Genomic DNA, 16,415 nt, shown 5'->3' with positions numbered 1-16,415 from the left:
CTAGCATCAGGGGCAGAAAGCAGAGGAGTCATAATGAAAACATAGCTTTGAACCAGGGTAAGCATTTCTGTTAGGCAACTAGAAACCACCAAGAAGTCAGTGCCCATATTCAGTGTCTTGGTCCTAATTATAGCTGTCTCATGGGTTGGCTGCTCAATATTGACAGGGCATTTACTTACAGTAGAAAAAATATCAGAATTGACTTTTGAGGAGGGAAAACAAAATAAAATTTCATAATTTTGTTACTCATCTGAAAACAAATGAAAAAAGTTGCTCTGTTAATTGAAAGTATTTTTTTAAAAAGTTTTCAAATTGTTGAACAGAGAATTATTCTCCTTTTGGGCATAAGGCAATATTCTGTGCCTAATATAAAACACCTTTGTATAAAACTAATTCTTTTTCTTTTGTCTTATGTGTAACTGCACTTGTTTGCCCTTGCCTACTCCATTTTTACCTGCTTTATAAGACTGAATGTTTTATGACTTGTTTGATGAAGAACTTGAGATAAAATTATAAAAACATGAGGGTTGTACTGGGTTTATATTTCTGTTTTATCTTTCAAAATTGTCAGTATAACTCTCCACATAGGCAAATGCATAATAAATACTGTTGACTGTTAAAAACAATTGGAGTTTTGTTAGTTATGAACCTTGTTCAAGATAATTGCTATGAAATCCATTCAGTTCAACACATATTTATCAGAATGTCCTCCATACCAGGCGTGTAAGTTAGTCCTCGACTGTCATACCTTTCAGCAGATTGCACTCTCTGGCTCTGGTTTACATAAAAGCCAGAAATAAAATCAATGTTGCTTCAGCTTTCTCACATCAACTTCCCTGTCTTAGCTGACACTTATTTGCTGGACTTTTCCAATAGAGATCAAGATACACGAGGTCCTTATGTATTCAAGGTGCAAACATTCTATTTGGGGAAGGTAACTAATAAGTAAACAAATATATTGTTTCTGATTATGATGTGCACCAGGAAATAAACAAATAAAGTGATTGGATAACCACTGCAGATCACCAGATGGAGGAGTCAAGAAAGGCTCCTTGAAGAAATACTGTCTGAGCAGCCATCAGAATGGCATGGATTGAGGCATGAAATGTCCTAGGAAAGAGTGGGGCAAGGAATTAGCAAATGCCAAGGGTAGAGCCAAGAATGAACTGGGCATATTTAAGAAACAACAAGGTGGTTAATTGCCAGAGAGTGTGATCAAGAGATAAAAATCCTACAAGACTCCATAGGCAGCAAAAGAGCAGACATATGTCGCAGCAGTATTTTTACAGGCACAGCTCCTAGGGCAATGGAAACTAAGGAGAAAATAAACAAATGGGACTAAATCAAAATAAAAAGCTTCTGCACAGCAAAAGAAACCATCAACAAAACAACAAGAAAGCCTACTGCATGGGAGAACATATTTGCCAATGATATTTCAGATAAGAGCTTAATCTCCAAAATTTACAGAGAACTCATACAATTTAACAAAAGGAAGATAAACAATCCAGTAAAAAAATGGCCAAAGGATCTACATAGACACTTTTCGAAAGAGGACATACAGAAGGCCTAGAAACACATGAAAACATGGTCAAAGTCACTAATCATCCGAGAGATGCAAATCAAAACAACAATGAGATACCATCTCAACCCTGTCAGAATGGCTATCATCAACAAATCAACAAATGACAAGTACTGATGAGATTGCGGAGAAAAAGAAATCCTCCTGCACTGCTGGTGGGAATGCAGACTGGTGCAGCCACTGTGGAGAACAGTGTGGAGTTTCCTCAAAAAACTAAAAATGGAACTCCCATTTGACCCAGTGATCCCACTTCTAGGAATATATCCCAAGAAACTAAAAACACCAACCAGAAAGGATATATGTTCATATATCCTTTCATAGCAGCACAATTCACAGTAGCTAAGATTTGGAAACAGCCTAAGTGCAGATGAGTGGATTAAAAACTGTGGTACATCTACACAATGGAATACTATGCTGCTATAAAAAAGAAGGAACTTTTAACATTTGCAACAACATGGATGGAACTGGAGAACATTATGCTAAGTGAAATTAGCCAGATGGAGAAAGATAAATACCACATGATCTCACTCATGTGTGGCATATAATGATCAACATAATTTGATGAACAAGAATAGATTGATCTAGAGACAAATGATAGGGAAGGAGGGTTAGAGAGCAACCAAAGGACTTTATGCATGCATATTAGCATAACCAATGGACACAGACACTGGGGTAGTGGGGGCTTGCCTGGGGTGGGAATGGCTGGGGGGGTTCAATTGGGGAAAAAGAAGACATATGTAAAACTTTAGAAGATAAAAAAGAAAAAGAAAAAAAAGAGACAGATACAATAGTAAATGAAGGCAATGAGTTAGGTATGGACCTAATCAGAGAATCTTGAGGATAATTATTAAGGAATTTGGGTTTTATTCAATTTATGATGGGAAATGATTGTTTGTGTTATGAGCAGGGGAATGGCATGATCTGAATTGTAATTCAAATAGATCATGCTAATGTCTGCATGGAAAATAGTTGGCAGAGAGAGTGGAATTATGGAGACCAAATGGTAACCCACTGCAGTATCCTGGGCAAGACAGGATGGCTTGGGTTACCCTAGTGAGGACAGCAGATGAGGAGAAGGAGACCCAAGATAAACACATGGAAATTAGCACCAATAGGATTTTCTTATTAACTAGAAGTGGGTTAAGAGATAGAATGAGAGGACCAAGTGTGACTTCAAGAGGTTAGCCTGAAAAAATAGGTTAAAAAAGACTGTGATTTAAAAAAAAAGAAGAAAATATTTGGTATCTCAAAAGTGGAAGTGGATATTTACTATTGAAAGAAATTTGGTCAGCATCAGCTTGCAGTTGAGTTTTTTTTTTTTTTTTTTTTTTTTTTGAAATCTAATGTAGTCGGTACACATTTTTAAACACTTAATTGTCAAATCAAGTACTAAATCAGGCACTCATAAATAGAGATAACTGAGGCATAGCTACCTCAATTCATAAATAATTTATAAATTAGTCCTAGATTGTCATATCTTTCAGAAGATTGAGATCTTTGGCTCTGGTTTGCATAAAAGCTAGAAATAAAACCAATGTTGCTTCAACTTTCCCACATAACTTCCCTAAGTCTTAGATGACACTTGTCCTTTAGATTTCTCTTCCAATAGCAAGGGCCTGGAGAGTTATTTAGCTTTAAGTAGAAATCCAACTGTTCTTTTTGTAGTTTGTTGTTGTAAATTAATGGTTTGTAAACTCTGGTAGGAAGGAAGGAAAAATAATGAAAATAGAGAGTTCTGCTCTGTATTCTGTATTCTGCACTGTCTCTGTCTATGACTCTTGTCCATCAGCTGTAGGTCAGAGGGGATCCTGTGTATGATGCTCTATGGAGCCCACGTGGAGAAGCAGGTAACAGAGACACAGAGAACACAGCAATCTGAAACAGTGCACACCCCAGTAGCAGAACAGAACTGTGTCCTGGAAAATTTCCAAAAAAATGTCTTTCAGTCTCCCTTTATTTAAAGAACAGGGGCAGAGAATGGAGAGAGGAGGAGCCAAGATGGCGGCGGAGGTGAATGGCTGATCTGTTGCCTCGCATGGCAGTTTCGGAAATACAACTAAAAGATGGACTGGTGAGAGCGGCGACTTCTGCTTGTGTCTCCCCAGGCCGGGCGGCTGCTCCTCTCAGTCAGCACCGCAGCCGGGGCCATGAGCTCGTGGGCAGGCGCGGCAGCTGCTGTGGCGGCGGCCGCGGACTCGGCGCTGTGGCTCTCGGTGAAGGAAGAGACCATCTTTCTGCAGGAGGGGCCCATCCGCGTCACCGACCTGGCCGAGCTGCCCAGTGAGATCCTCGGGGCCCCGGAGGCTGCCGACACTGACTTGGAGGATTCTTAGGATTTCCCGTCTTACATTCAAGTCCTTTAGCCATTTTGAGAGAGGAAAACCAAGAAGGCGGCAAAGTTAAACAAATGAACTGCGCCGCGCACAGCAATTTCAAAAATACAACTGGAGGACAGAGCGTCTGCCACCCAGAACCACAGGAGAACTGGCTGAATGGTGGATTTACAGCTAAGAGGGAAGAGGAAAGAGCGAACTCGGAGGGGATGAGGTGCGGAGGTGCATGGGTTGGGCTGGTGGTGGGGGAAGGGTCGTGCGGCTTTTTTTCCAACCCTAGGGGAGATTAGCTCCCCATCACCCTGAAATCCAGCTTCTGGGGACTCGCGGGAGACCCAGACGCCTGCGGGGAGAGGCTGGACTCTCGGCCTTCGTGTCGGAGAGTGGGAGTAACTTCCTTGCGGAGGTGCACCCAGCAATCAGTGTTTGCTGCGCTGGAGTGCGGAACTAGGGGGCTTAGAAACGTGGAAAGCAGAAAAAGCAGACTTGCAGCCATTGCGGTTCGCCACGCCATGGCCTGGTGGCGCCCAGAGACCCCGCCCCGCCCTGAGACCCGCCCTGCCCTGGGACCCCCCCCCCCCGCAAGTTTTGCAGACCCTCCCCGCACGTTTTGCAGTCCCACCTGGGCTCCAAGCAGCGGCTTTTGCATGTGGGTGGCCTGCCCTGTGGCAGCTTGACCAGATGAACTGCAGTTCTAGTCGGACTGCTCCAGGGCCGCTCAGACAGGAGGAGGAAACTGCAGTATTTGCTGTAATTCCTGCTGAGTGGCCTCAGGCAGTAGCTGACCTACATTCCATTGGAGACCCAGAAACAAGGGCATCTAGTGGTCGGTGTGAGATGACACCAGATTTCAACCACTCGCATAAGGGACACATTCAAGAGGCAGACTCAGTGAGCGCCAAAGCCTTGCTGCACCAAGATCCGGCCCATAAACGTGTCTCCTGCACAGCAACTCTTCCTTTATAGACACAGAGGGTCCTCACGGCCAATTGGCCTGGAGGACAATTCCTCCCAGTGACACCAACAATAATCAAGACTTAACTATACAAAGGAGGACCAAGATGGAGGCATAGGGCGGAAGCCTGATTGTTGCCTACCACAACAATTTTGAGACTACGACAGGAGAGCAGAGCAGACACCATCCAGAACCACCGAAGGGCTGGCTGAGCAGATGCTCTACAACTAGAATAGAAGAGAGGGGTACGTGGGATGATGCTGATGCTGGTGACCCAAAGATCACACTTTAAGAACTACGGCTCAGGCGACACAATGGCAGCCTGGAACGTGCTTGGCGCAGTTCCCCCGGCGGTCTCCGGCTGAGGGGACGGCTCCACTCGCTGCCGAGCACGGACAGACGAGCTCCTGGGAGACATGGGGTGGGAGACTCCACGCTTGCTGACCTCTGAGTCCTTCAAGAATCTCAACGCCCCGGAAGCGGCCAGGTGCGCACACTCGGCAACCGGCCACCGCTGCAGACCCAAGGGCCAACGCAGTGACACTGGACCAGCCCGCCGCCGCGCACCGGGCACACCGGAGCTTCGCTGAGCCCGCCGCCCAACGAGTTCTTCGGCAGCCACCCTGGAGCTCTGAGAAAATGTCCGAAGGAATTGCTGAGAGGGAATTAACCAACAGGAATTGGGATCAAGAAGACGAAACCCCGCTGGGTCCCGGGTCCGGGTGAGGCCACACGCCCCTGGGTCTGGGTGAGGCTGGGAACTGGGTCAGGGTGAGGCTGGGTCCCGGGTCCGGGCGAGGCCACATGCCCCTGGATCTGGGTAAGGCCACATGCTCCTGGGTCTGGGTGAGGCTGGGTCCAGGGTCTGGGTGGGCCCGACCCCCTGGGTCTGGGTGAGGCTACGTGCCCCTAGGTCCGAGTGAGGCTAGATCCTGGGTCCAGATGGGGCCGTGCGCCCCTGGACCCGGGTGAGGCCACACGACCCTGGGTCCGGGTGAGGCCACGCGCTCCTGGGTCCAGGTGAGGCTGGGTCCTGGGCCCGGGTGAGGCCGTGCGCCCCTGGGTCCGGGAGAGGCCACGTGCCCCTGGGTCCGGGTGAAGCTGGATCCCGGGTCCGGGAGAGGCCACGTGCCCCTGGGTCTGGGTGAAGCTGAATCCTGGGTCCGGGTGAGGCTGTGTGCCCCAGGATCTGCATGAGGCTGGGTCCCGGGTCCGGGTGAGGCCGTGCGCACCTAGGTCCGGGTGAGGCCATGCACCCCTGGGTCTGGGAGAGGCCACGCGCCCGTGGGTTCGGGTGAGGCCACGTGCCCCTGGGTCCGGGTGAAGCTGGATCCCGGGTCCGGGTGAGGCCGTGTGCCCCTGGATCCAGGTGAAGCTGGATCCCGGGTCCGGGTGAGGCCATGTGCCCCTGGATCCAGGTGAGGCTGGGTCCCGGGTCCGGGTGAGGCTGCGCGAACCTGGGTCCGGGTGAGGCCACCTGCCCCTGGGTCCGGGTGAGGCCACGCTCCCCTGGGTCCGGGTGAAGCTGTATCCCGGGTCCGGGTGAGGCCGTGTGCCCCTGGATCCGGGTGAGGCTGGGTCCTGGGCCCGGATGAGGCCGCGCACATCTGGGTCCGGGAAAGGCCACGTGCCCCTGGGTCTGGGTGAAGCTGGATCCCGGGTCCGGGTGAGGCCGTGTGCCCCTGGATCTGGGTGAGGCTGGGTCCCGGGTCCGGGTGAGGCCGTGCGCACCTGGGTCCGGGTGAGGCCATGCGCCCCTGGGTCTGGGAGAGGCCATGTGCCCCCGGTTTCGGGTGAGGTCACGCGCCCCTGGGTCTGGGTGAAGCTGGATCCCGGGTCCATGTGAGGCTGTGCGCCCCTGGATCTGGGTGAGGCTGGGTCCCAGGTCCAGGTGAGGCCGCGCGCCCCTGGGTCCGGGTGAGGCCACGCGCCCCTGGGTCCGGGTGAGGCCACGCGCCCCTCGGTCCGGGTGAGGCCATGCGCCCCTGGGTCCGGGTGAAGCTGTATCCTGGGTCCGGGTGAGGCCGTGTGCCCCTGGATCCGGGTGAGGCTGGGACCTGGGCCCGGGTGAGGCCGCACGCACCTGGGTCCGGGTGAGGCCACGCACCCCTCGGTCCAGGTGAGGCCACGCGCCCCCTGGGTCCCGGTGTGGCCACGTACCCCTGAGTCCGGGTGAAGCCGTGCCCCTGGCTGAGACCAAATCAGAGGGAGTCAGACCTGCATTACAACCATTTGTCCACCATCCAGAGCTGAGGGGTCAGTGCCGACATGTACACATAAGGAACTGGTGGACATTGATATTGGGTCTCAAAAGAACTGTTGGTCCAGAAAGAAACTCACTACAGACTGATTCATTTGCCTGTCAGCATAACTATTATTGCTCGTCTCACATTCAGTTTTTATAAGTATATCTCTAGTGACACATGATCTCGCTCATCTAGGGGAAATGATGAACAACATAGACTGATGAACAAGAACAGAACCAGAAACAAGGAGGCATCGATAGGACTATCGGGCCTCAGAGGGAGGATAGGGGAGGGTGGGGGGAGGGGGGAGAGATCAACCAAAGGACTTGTGTGCATGCATATGAGCCTAACCAATGGTTAAGTTCAACAGGGGGTTGGGGTATCCGTGGGGAGGGGTGTGGGATGGGAATGGGGGGATGAGGACAAATATGTGACACCTTAATCAATAAAGAAATTAAAAAAAAAGAAAGAAAGAAAGAACAGGGGCAGACACCCAGACATTCCACCCTGAGGATGATCCTTTTGGTTAAATCCAACCTAGAGGCATGCTCTCAAAATGTTTTCCTAAACAATTTTTGAATTGGTTGCAAACATTTGGTCATCAAAAGATTTTACATCTTTCTCTTTAAATTCAAAAAACCTGACAGCCCTGGAGATATATTCCCATAAGACAGGTGGCTGGAGCTGATTGAATGCCATTTCTTTAAATTCAGCAGCTTGCCACATTCCCGGACACTCACTGTTGTCTCCCAAATATTTTAACCGAGGGTCAATTTTAACTTGTCCAAATCGAGGCTGATCCACTCATCCGTTTTTCCTTGGCTGCCACTCTTCTCCCACTCCCGCCTCCCCAGAATCCCTCCTTCACACATTAGTATCAATCAGAATGGTCTATCCAAGTGTAAATCAGGTTAGAGGACTCCTCTGTTTAAATGTCCCACCTGACATTCCATTGTCCTCAGAATAAAATTCAAGCCAGTCAGATTCCACTTGCTTTATAGAGCCAGGAATATTCTATCAATATGTAAAGTTTGTGGGACTGCAGTATTCATTTTTGAACATGACCTATAATAGCTTTGCGTTATCCTCTCTAATAAAATGGTTATATGCAAATTAACCATCACTCTGCTACATAAGCCACGCCCACCAGCCAATCAGGGCGAGTATGCAAATTAACTCCATCCAAGATGGCTACAGCCACAGAGAGCAAGGTTTCCCAGGTAACAGAGCAAGCCAAGCTTTCCGCCTGCCCTTGACAGGCCTAAGCCTCCACTCAAGCTACAAAGTTTCAATTATAGAAGGTAAACAAATTCAAACAGAAATGGCGGCAGAATGGAGCTTGAGAGAGCAGGCCAGGGTTGCTCCCGGCAACAGGGGAAGCAAAGCTTTCCGCACACCCTGGCTGGGCTCACCTGCTTAAGGCTACAAAGTTTCAATTGTAGAAGGTGAATTAACTGCCACAGAAATGGCTGCCGCCCCGGAGGGAGCAGCAGGCTTGGCTCCGCTCCAGGCTACAAAGTTTCAATTGTAGAAGGAAAATAAATCCCAGATACCAGGGCCTCCACTTGGGTTGCCAGGGGGCGTGGCCGGCCTGCAAACCACCACAGGCCCCTCGCTCAGGCCGCCCCACACCCCAAGGGAACCCCACCCTGAACCGGGACACCCTTCAGGGCAAACCAGCTGGCCCCCACCCATGCACCAGGCCTCTATCCTATCTAATAAAAGAGTAATATGCAGATTGATCATCACTGCAACACACAATATAGCTGCCCCCATGTGGTCAAAGATCCTGCCCCCATGTGTACACAAGATGGTCACTACAAGATGGCCTGCAAGGGGCAGTTGAGAGGGACCAGGCCTGCAAGGGAGGGCAGTTGGAGGTGATCAACCCTGCAGGAGAGGGCAGTTAGGGGTGACCAGGCTGGCAGAGGAGGGAAGTTGAGGGCAAACAGGCTGGCAGGGGAGCAGTTAAGCATCAACCAGGCTGGCAGAGGAGTGGTTAGGGGGTGATCAGGCTGGCAGGCAGAAGCAGTTAGGGGCAATCAGGAAGGCAGGCAGGCAAGCAGTTGGGAGCCAGCAGTCCTGGATTGTGAGAGGGATGTCCGACTGCCTGTTTAGGCCAGATCCCACCAGGATTGGGCCTAAACGGGCAGTTGGACATCCCTCCAGGAGTCCCAGATTGGAGAGGGTACAGGCTGGGCTGAGGGACAACCCCCCGCCGTGCACGAATTTTGTGCACCGGGCTTCTAGTTTACTACTAATATTAAAAGATTTTTAAAAATCTCATACGATGATTATATAATGTTACTTTTTGTTTGGTATATTTTAAACAAATCTGCTTTTATTAGTAATGTAAAGGGGAGTTTTGTTTTATTTTAAGTTGTATATTCTAGAATATATCATAGGGTCTTGGAAAAATTTCTCAAGTCATCCCAAATGGTATTTATTTTTAATAAAAAGAAGTTCTGCATTTGGGAGAGAATGGATTCTTGGAATGGAAAGTACCTAGATCTCAAAGTAAATTATAATCCATCATTTGTTGTTATTGTTGTTCTTAAATTAGTCTCAAATAAGAGCATGACATTTCAAGTTTTGGCTGAAATTTCAACCATGTGCTTTCCACTAAAAGCAACTAATTGCATTAATATTTCCCAAAATTATGACTTGGACATTGTCCGATCTGACTTTAAGGTCAGAAGCTGAGAGGCTGCAAATACTTCCATTTTCTTTATTTCTCTGTCAAAGCAAGAGCCCTTGTAAAAGGGGATTTTTTTTTTCCTTCAAAGGTGGGAAGTAATCATTTGGAGGAAGGAATGGAAGAAATATAATTACAGCATCCTAATTAGTTCTTTTCCCCATCCATCTTTCCTTTACATGTGCCTATCCAGATCTAAAGAAGCAAAGTCTGTGTGGGTGAATACATGTGAAGGAAGAAAAAACTCAGGTTCTGAAGTGGCAGAGTCCTTGGCACTTAATACATTTCAGCTGGTGCCTCCCAGAGGAAAAAATGATCTGTACTTGCATGGCACATTCAAAGTTCACGCCTTTCTCTTGTCCTGACATTTTATTAGTCCCTTAAGCTTAGCCATTGTACCTTTTTGTAATGTTCTCCTGATCTGCAACCATTCAATGACAACAACTTACATTCATCTTTAAGATAGGAACAAATAGCTACTAACTATCACCTAGGATGGTTGTGAGGGTTGAATGAGAAACTGCGGATAAAGGCATTTTGTAAACCACCCAGTTAGGAAAATATCATTATTCATGTCTTCATCAATGCTGGTTTTTCAAAGATGCTTTGGAAAAATAATCAAGTCGCCAATATATGCATTGCTTATCTAGTGGTCATTTTATTTTTTTCTATTATTTTCCCCAAAGTCCAGTTGAATAATTTTTTTTAAAATCTTTATTGTTGAAAGTATTACATGTTTCTCTTTCTCCCTCCAGCGCACCCCTGCCCAAGTTTTGGGTTGATTAATTCCCACCCACCCGCCCTCCCTAATATTTGGTCTATCTTTGTGACTTGAGAATGATCCATGTGCACTTGAGAAGAAGGTATATTCTGTAGGCTTTGGGTGAAATGCTCTATAAATGTCAATTAAATCCATCTGATCCAGTGTGTTCTTTAGAGTCACTGTTTCCTTGTTAATTTTTTGTCTGGAAGATCTATACAGTGAAGTCATTGGGGTGTTAAAATCCCCTACTATGACTGTATCATTGCCGAATCATTGTCTATCTCTCCCTTAAAGTCCCCTAGAAGTATATTTATACATTTAGGTGTTCCTAAATTGGGTGCATATATAATTACTAGGGTTATATCCTTTTTTTGGATAGATTCCTTTAGTATTATGTAGTGATCTTTGCTGTCTCTTGTGATGGCCTTCATTTTGAAGTCTATTTTGTCAGATATGAGTGTTGCTACCACAGCTTTTTTTTTTTTTCTTTTCTATTTGCATGGAAAATTTTTTCCATCCATTCACTCTCATCCTGTGTGAATCTTTTGTTCTAAGGTGGTCTCTTGTAGACAGCATATAGTTGGGTCATGTTTTTGTATCCATTCAGCTACCCTACATCTTTTGATTGGATCATTTAATCTATTTACATTTAGGATTATTATTGATAGCTACTTATTTATTGCCATTTTAATTCTGTATGCCTAGGTTTCTCCCTATATTTCTTCTTTTCATTATAGCAGTCCTTTTAGCATTTCTGGTAATGCTGGCTTGGTGGTGATGTTGGTCTAGGAAGCTCTTTATTTCACTGTCTATTTTGAATAATAGCCTTGCTGGATATAGTAATTTTGGTTTCAGATCCTTGGTTTCCATTACCTTGAGTACTTCATGCCATTCCCTTCTGGCCTGTAGAGTTTCTGATGAGAAATCAGATGAGCTCCTTTGTAGGTAATAGTTTGCTTTTCTCTTACTGTCTTTATGATTCTTTCTTTGTCTTTAATTTTTGGCATTTTAATTATGATGTGTCTGGGTGTGGGCCTATTTGGGTTCTTCTTGCTTGGGACTCTCCAGGTCTCCTGAACTTGTGTGACTTTTTCCAACCCAGGTTAGGGAAGTTTTCTGCCATTATTTCTTCAAACAAGTTCTCTATCCATTTCTCCCTTTCTACCTCTTCTGGTACAAATACTATTCAAATATTGTTATGTTTTATGTTTTCTGACAGCTCCTTTAAGCTGTCCTCTGGTTTTTTAATTTTGTTGTTGTTTTTGGTTCTCTGATTGAGTGATTTTTTTTTAAAACTCTGTCTTCTAATTCACTAATTCAATCCTCAGCTTTGAATCAGTGAATTAGAATTTGTTGTGTATTCCTTCCAATGTGTTCTTTATTTGTGTAAATCATTCTTTATTTCTGTTTTCATAGTTACTATATCTCTTCTCATGCTGTTGAGCATATTTCCCATCATTATTCTGAACTCTATATCAGATAAATTTCTTATCTCCATTTTATTTATCTCATCTTCTAGAGAATTCTCTTGTTGTTTCATATGGGAATTGTTTCTTTGTCTCCTCATTTTGGCTGCCTGCTTGGGTTTGTGACTATATATTAGGTAGATCTGCTATACCTCACAATCTCTAGTACAGGACCAGTGTCAAATGCTCTTTCTGACTAATTAGATAAGGCAAAGACTCAAAGCCTCCAGAGACCATCTCTGCCTACAGATTGATTGGATTCAGTCTTGAATAGCCCTAAGGCAAACATCCACAGGTGTGGTGGGAGTTTTTTCAATAGAGAAGGGGGCAGTTGCTTTTGTCTGGAGGCTAATTGTTATTCTCAGTCTCTTAACCTTTTGCACTTGGATGTCGAGTATGACTTGACACGGTTAGCATCGGTAGCAGCTCTTTTTATACTCTTTGAATGTATCAATAATTTGAAATATTAAAAAAAATCCAAATAAATAAGTTTGTATGAAAAGAAACTCCAGTTTTTTATTCTACTGCCGCACTTTGTAAAATCTGGGGTATTTAAAAAATTAAATCCTGAGTAGAATAAAGGAATCGAGAAAAAAGCAAGCGAGTGCAAAGGGTTAATGGGCCTCAGAAATTCCACAAAGTGGGGCAAGGTGTTTTCCAATAGGGTGGGTCAACTGTCTTCTCCCCAGGTAAAACCGCCTGGATAGAAAACTACTACATGAGAAATGTGACTCAGCACAGAAAACTGGGTGTCTGACTTCTAAACTCTAAGCACAGAGCCCACAACCCTGACTTCTGCTCATTCAGCTCCAGTCCACTCTGCTTTCCCTTTTCCAGAGTACAAGATGAGTAGCTGCACAGGGACTTTTGTGCATTGGCCCTTTAAGAGGTTGCTTGCATTTCTAGCCATCTCTCTCTCTGGCAGACAGCAACCCTGCTGCTTTTCACAGCCAGATGTTATGAGGATACCCTTCTCAGTTCTGGTGCTCTCTGCTGGGGGCCCAGCTTTGGGATTAGACCCCAGAGTTCTCAGTGGCAACCCCCATCCCCCCCCACAGCTGAGATATCTCTTTGAAACTTCAGTCGCTGGCTGTGGGAGCCTGGCCCAGGCCTTTTGTGCCTCTGCCCCTCCTACCAGTCTCTATGCAATCTCTACTTTCCATCCTTGGTTATCAGGGTTCTCTCCAGAGAGACTTCAGTAGATTATTAAGGAAGTTTTTCTGTATTTTAGTTGTATTTCCATGGTCCTGGGAGCATGTTCGTGCAGCATCCACTTACTCCACTGCCATTTTTAATCTCCCAGTTCAATTATTCTTTAAATGCAATCATCTAAGAGGCATAAGATAAATGGACTTTGGACACTGTGCTCCAAAGCAAAGCACCTCTAATGATATAGAAACATAATAAATGCTTCCTCAGCAATTAATGTCCTTGGCTGCTATGTATCTATAATCAATGGCAGAATGCCTGAAATTCTTCACCACATAATTTGTACTTGATAGAAATATCTCTTTTACCTATTTGTTATTTTTATGCATTTCAACAAGAAACAGTTATGTAATTTTGCAGTATCAGGAAGGAAAAAGTAAACTAAAGTGCTAAACTCATGACTTTTCTTTGTAATCTGGTATGTGTGTATTTGCATATATACATGTACATATAATATTTAGGACATATATTTGAGACATGTTATGGAAGTATAAATATAAACATATTATTTTCATAGGCATCTGTAGTATTTCTCTTAAGTCTATGTGATATATATATATATATATATATATATATATATATATATATGTAACAGAATTATTTTGTGATTCCTAACACATTTGGGGCCAAGGTCTAGAGAAATTATGCAAGTGGGGTCCATCTGAGGCCAAGTCTCCTGTAGATGATAGGACAATTGTAGTAGTTATTCCAGTTTCCAGTTTTACTTCATTTTCTGACAAAACCCCCCCAACACAAACAGAGCCTAGATTTTCACCTGTGTGTGAAAGTGCAGGTTAAGACTTTATGGATCTGAATAGCCCAAACATGGTAGTAAATGCTAGTGGTACTGTCTGTAGATGACATCATGCCACATACACAGAAGACTTAAAGAAAAATACAAGACTATTTGGCACTGTTCTTGGTTCCAGGTCATAGAACTCTGCTAATATGAGGTCATATTACATTAAGGTTCTGTCTTTGCCAAATTCTGCATAATAATAATGTACTTATGATTTCACCCATTAGTTATTGAGCATCTTTTAACAAACATTCTTCTTATGGGGAGTCCATCTGAGGAACAGAAAGACCACTATGGTTGGCAAAAAAAAATAGTGAGGGCAGATGGACACACAATGAGATCAGAGAATAAAGCAGGGGTCAGATTAGGTAGAAATAGTGTGAAACTTGGAGTTTATTTGATTGGCAGTAGAAAGCCACTGGAGAGTTTTCAGAAAGATTATTAAATCTGTTCTATATTTTTAAGAGATCACTCTGCCTATTATGGAGAATACATTTCATATGAGCAAATATGGGAATAGAGAAAATATTTAGGAAACAATAGTTCAGGAGACAGATGCTGCACCTTGGTGACTAGAGGAGGCGGCAGAGGGACAGTATATGGATGCATCAGATCTGTTTATTGAAGTAGAATAAACAAAACTTGCTGATTGCTTAAAGATTTGAGCTTAACTGGAATAACAGGGTATTAAGAGCATTTTTACTTGGTTTATGTGAAAATCCATGAAGATCACAGATTTCAGCTCAGAAATTAGAAAAGTCAACTTTTTCAGCAACTTCTGCACATGGTTGCATAAACTGAAATAATATTTGCATTCCTCCAGCAATTATATAAAAGATAACTTTTCATGACTTTATCAATCCCTGAGAGTCCCTAAAATTCTTTTAGGGCATCCATGAAGAAATTTTTTTTAAATTTCTTAATTGATTAAATATTTGTCCTCATTCCCCCATTCCCATCCCAATCCCCTCCCCACACATGTCCCACCTCTCTGTTGTCCGTGACCACTGGTTAGGCTCATATGGATGCACACAAGTCCTTTTGTTAATCTCTCCCTCTTATCCCCACCCTCCCCTACCTTCCCTCTGAGGTCCGACAGTCTGATCTATGCTTCCTTGTCTCCAGGTCTGTTCTTGTTCATCAGTCTATGTTGTTCATCATTTCCCCTAGATGAGTGAGATCATGTGCTACTAGAAATGCACTTACAAGAACCGAAAATGAGACAAGCAATAATGGTTATGCTGAATGGCAAATGAATCAATCTGTAGTGAGTTTCTTTCTGGGCCAACAGTTCTTTTGAGTCCCAATTTCAATGTCAAACAGTTCCTTATGTGTACATGTCAGCAGTGATATTTCAGTTCTGGATGGTGGACAAATGGTGGTAATGCAGGTTCAACCCTCTCAGGTTTGGTCCTGGGCAACCTGCAGTGACGCATAGCTGCTGACTGCTAGTATGGCAAGGCGTCGTCAGTGTCTTCCATCTCTGGACTGCTTCTCTTCTGTCTTCATGGCTGGAGTAGTCCTGTCAATTCCTCTCTGTTGCAGGAATCCACATGGTCTCGGAGTTGTTTTCTGAAAATATACAAAGATATTCTCCACCAAAAGTTAATAAAGGAATCTTTTCTATAAATTTGACTTGCAATACTTTTTCATTTTTTGCCCAAATGATTTTGTTTTGACCCCATGTATGTTTTACATGGGTGTCTTGCTGTTAGCATACAAATGAAAGTTAATTTTCTAAAGTAAAAAATTTCTAGATGTAATTTACTTACAGGATATTTTTCCTTACATGATATTCTTGTACTATCCCCCACTTTTTAAAATTCTTATTATAATACTGAGATTTGATTAAGACCATATCTAGAGCAGGGAGAGTGGGGATGGAGAAGTGAGAAAGTAAAATTGTCAGGAATTGAAGATTGAGCAAATATTAAGTGTTTAAAAGCAGAAGAAATTGCCAAAGTAAATTTGGGTATTCCATTTTTCTAGCAGCAAAATAATAAAGCAACTTACTGTGTTGGATTCCTGTTGAAGAATTATCAAGTAATTAAATAAAGAATGTGTGAAACTGGCCAGCAAGAGAGAATACATTTTGCTCAGATAAATTCTCTAATATTAACACATTATCAAAACAGCGACATCTCTGAGGGGAACTATGATAATGTGGTCTGCATATCTTAATTTCTGAAGTCCTAGTTTAGAGAGATAGAAATATGACATGTTCATTGGGCTCAAAAAATTGATGTTTTCAGACACCTTGACAACTGCTTCATCACAATCAATTCCTGGCCTGCAGAGGAGAGTCTCATTTGTTGATTAAAGGATTGATGTGTTTTGCAAGAGCCAAAATTGACCTTACGTTGTGCAAAT

The sequence above is a fragment of the Eptesicus fuscus genome, chromosome 19, assembly GCF_027574615.1.
Source record: "Eptesicus fuscus isolate TK198812 chromosome 19, DD_ASM_mEF_20220401, whole genome shotgun sequence".
NCBI classification, from domain to species: domain Eukaryota; kingdom Metazoa; phylum Chordata; class Mammalia; order Chiroptera; family Vespertilionidae; genus Eptesicus; species Eptesicus fuscus.
Note: the sequence above shows the minus strand (reverse complement) of the source record.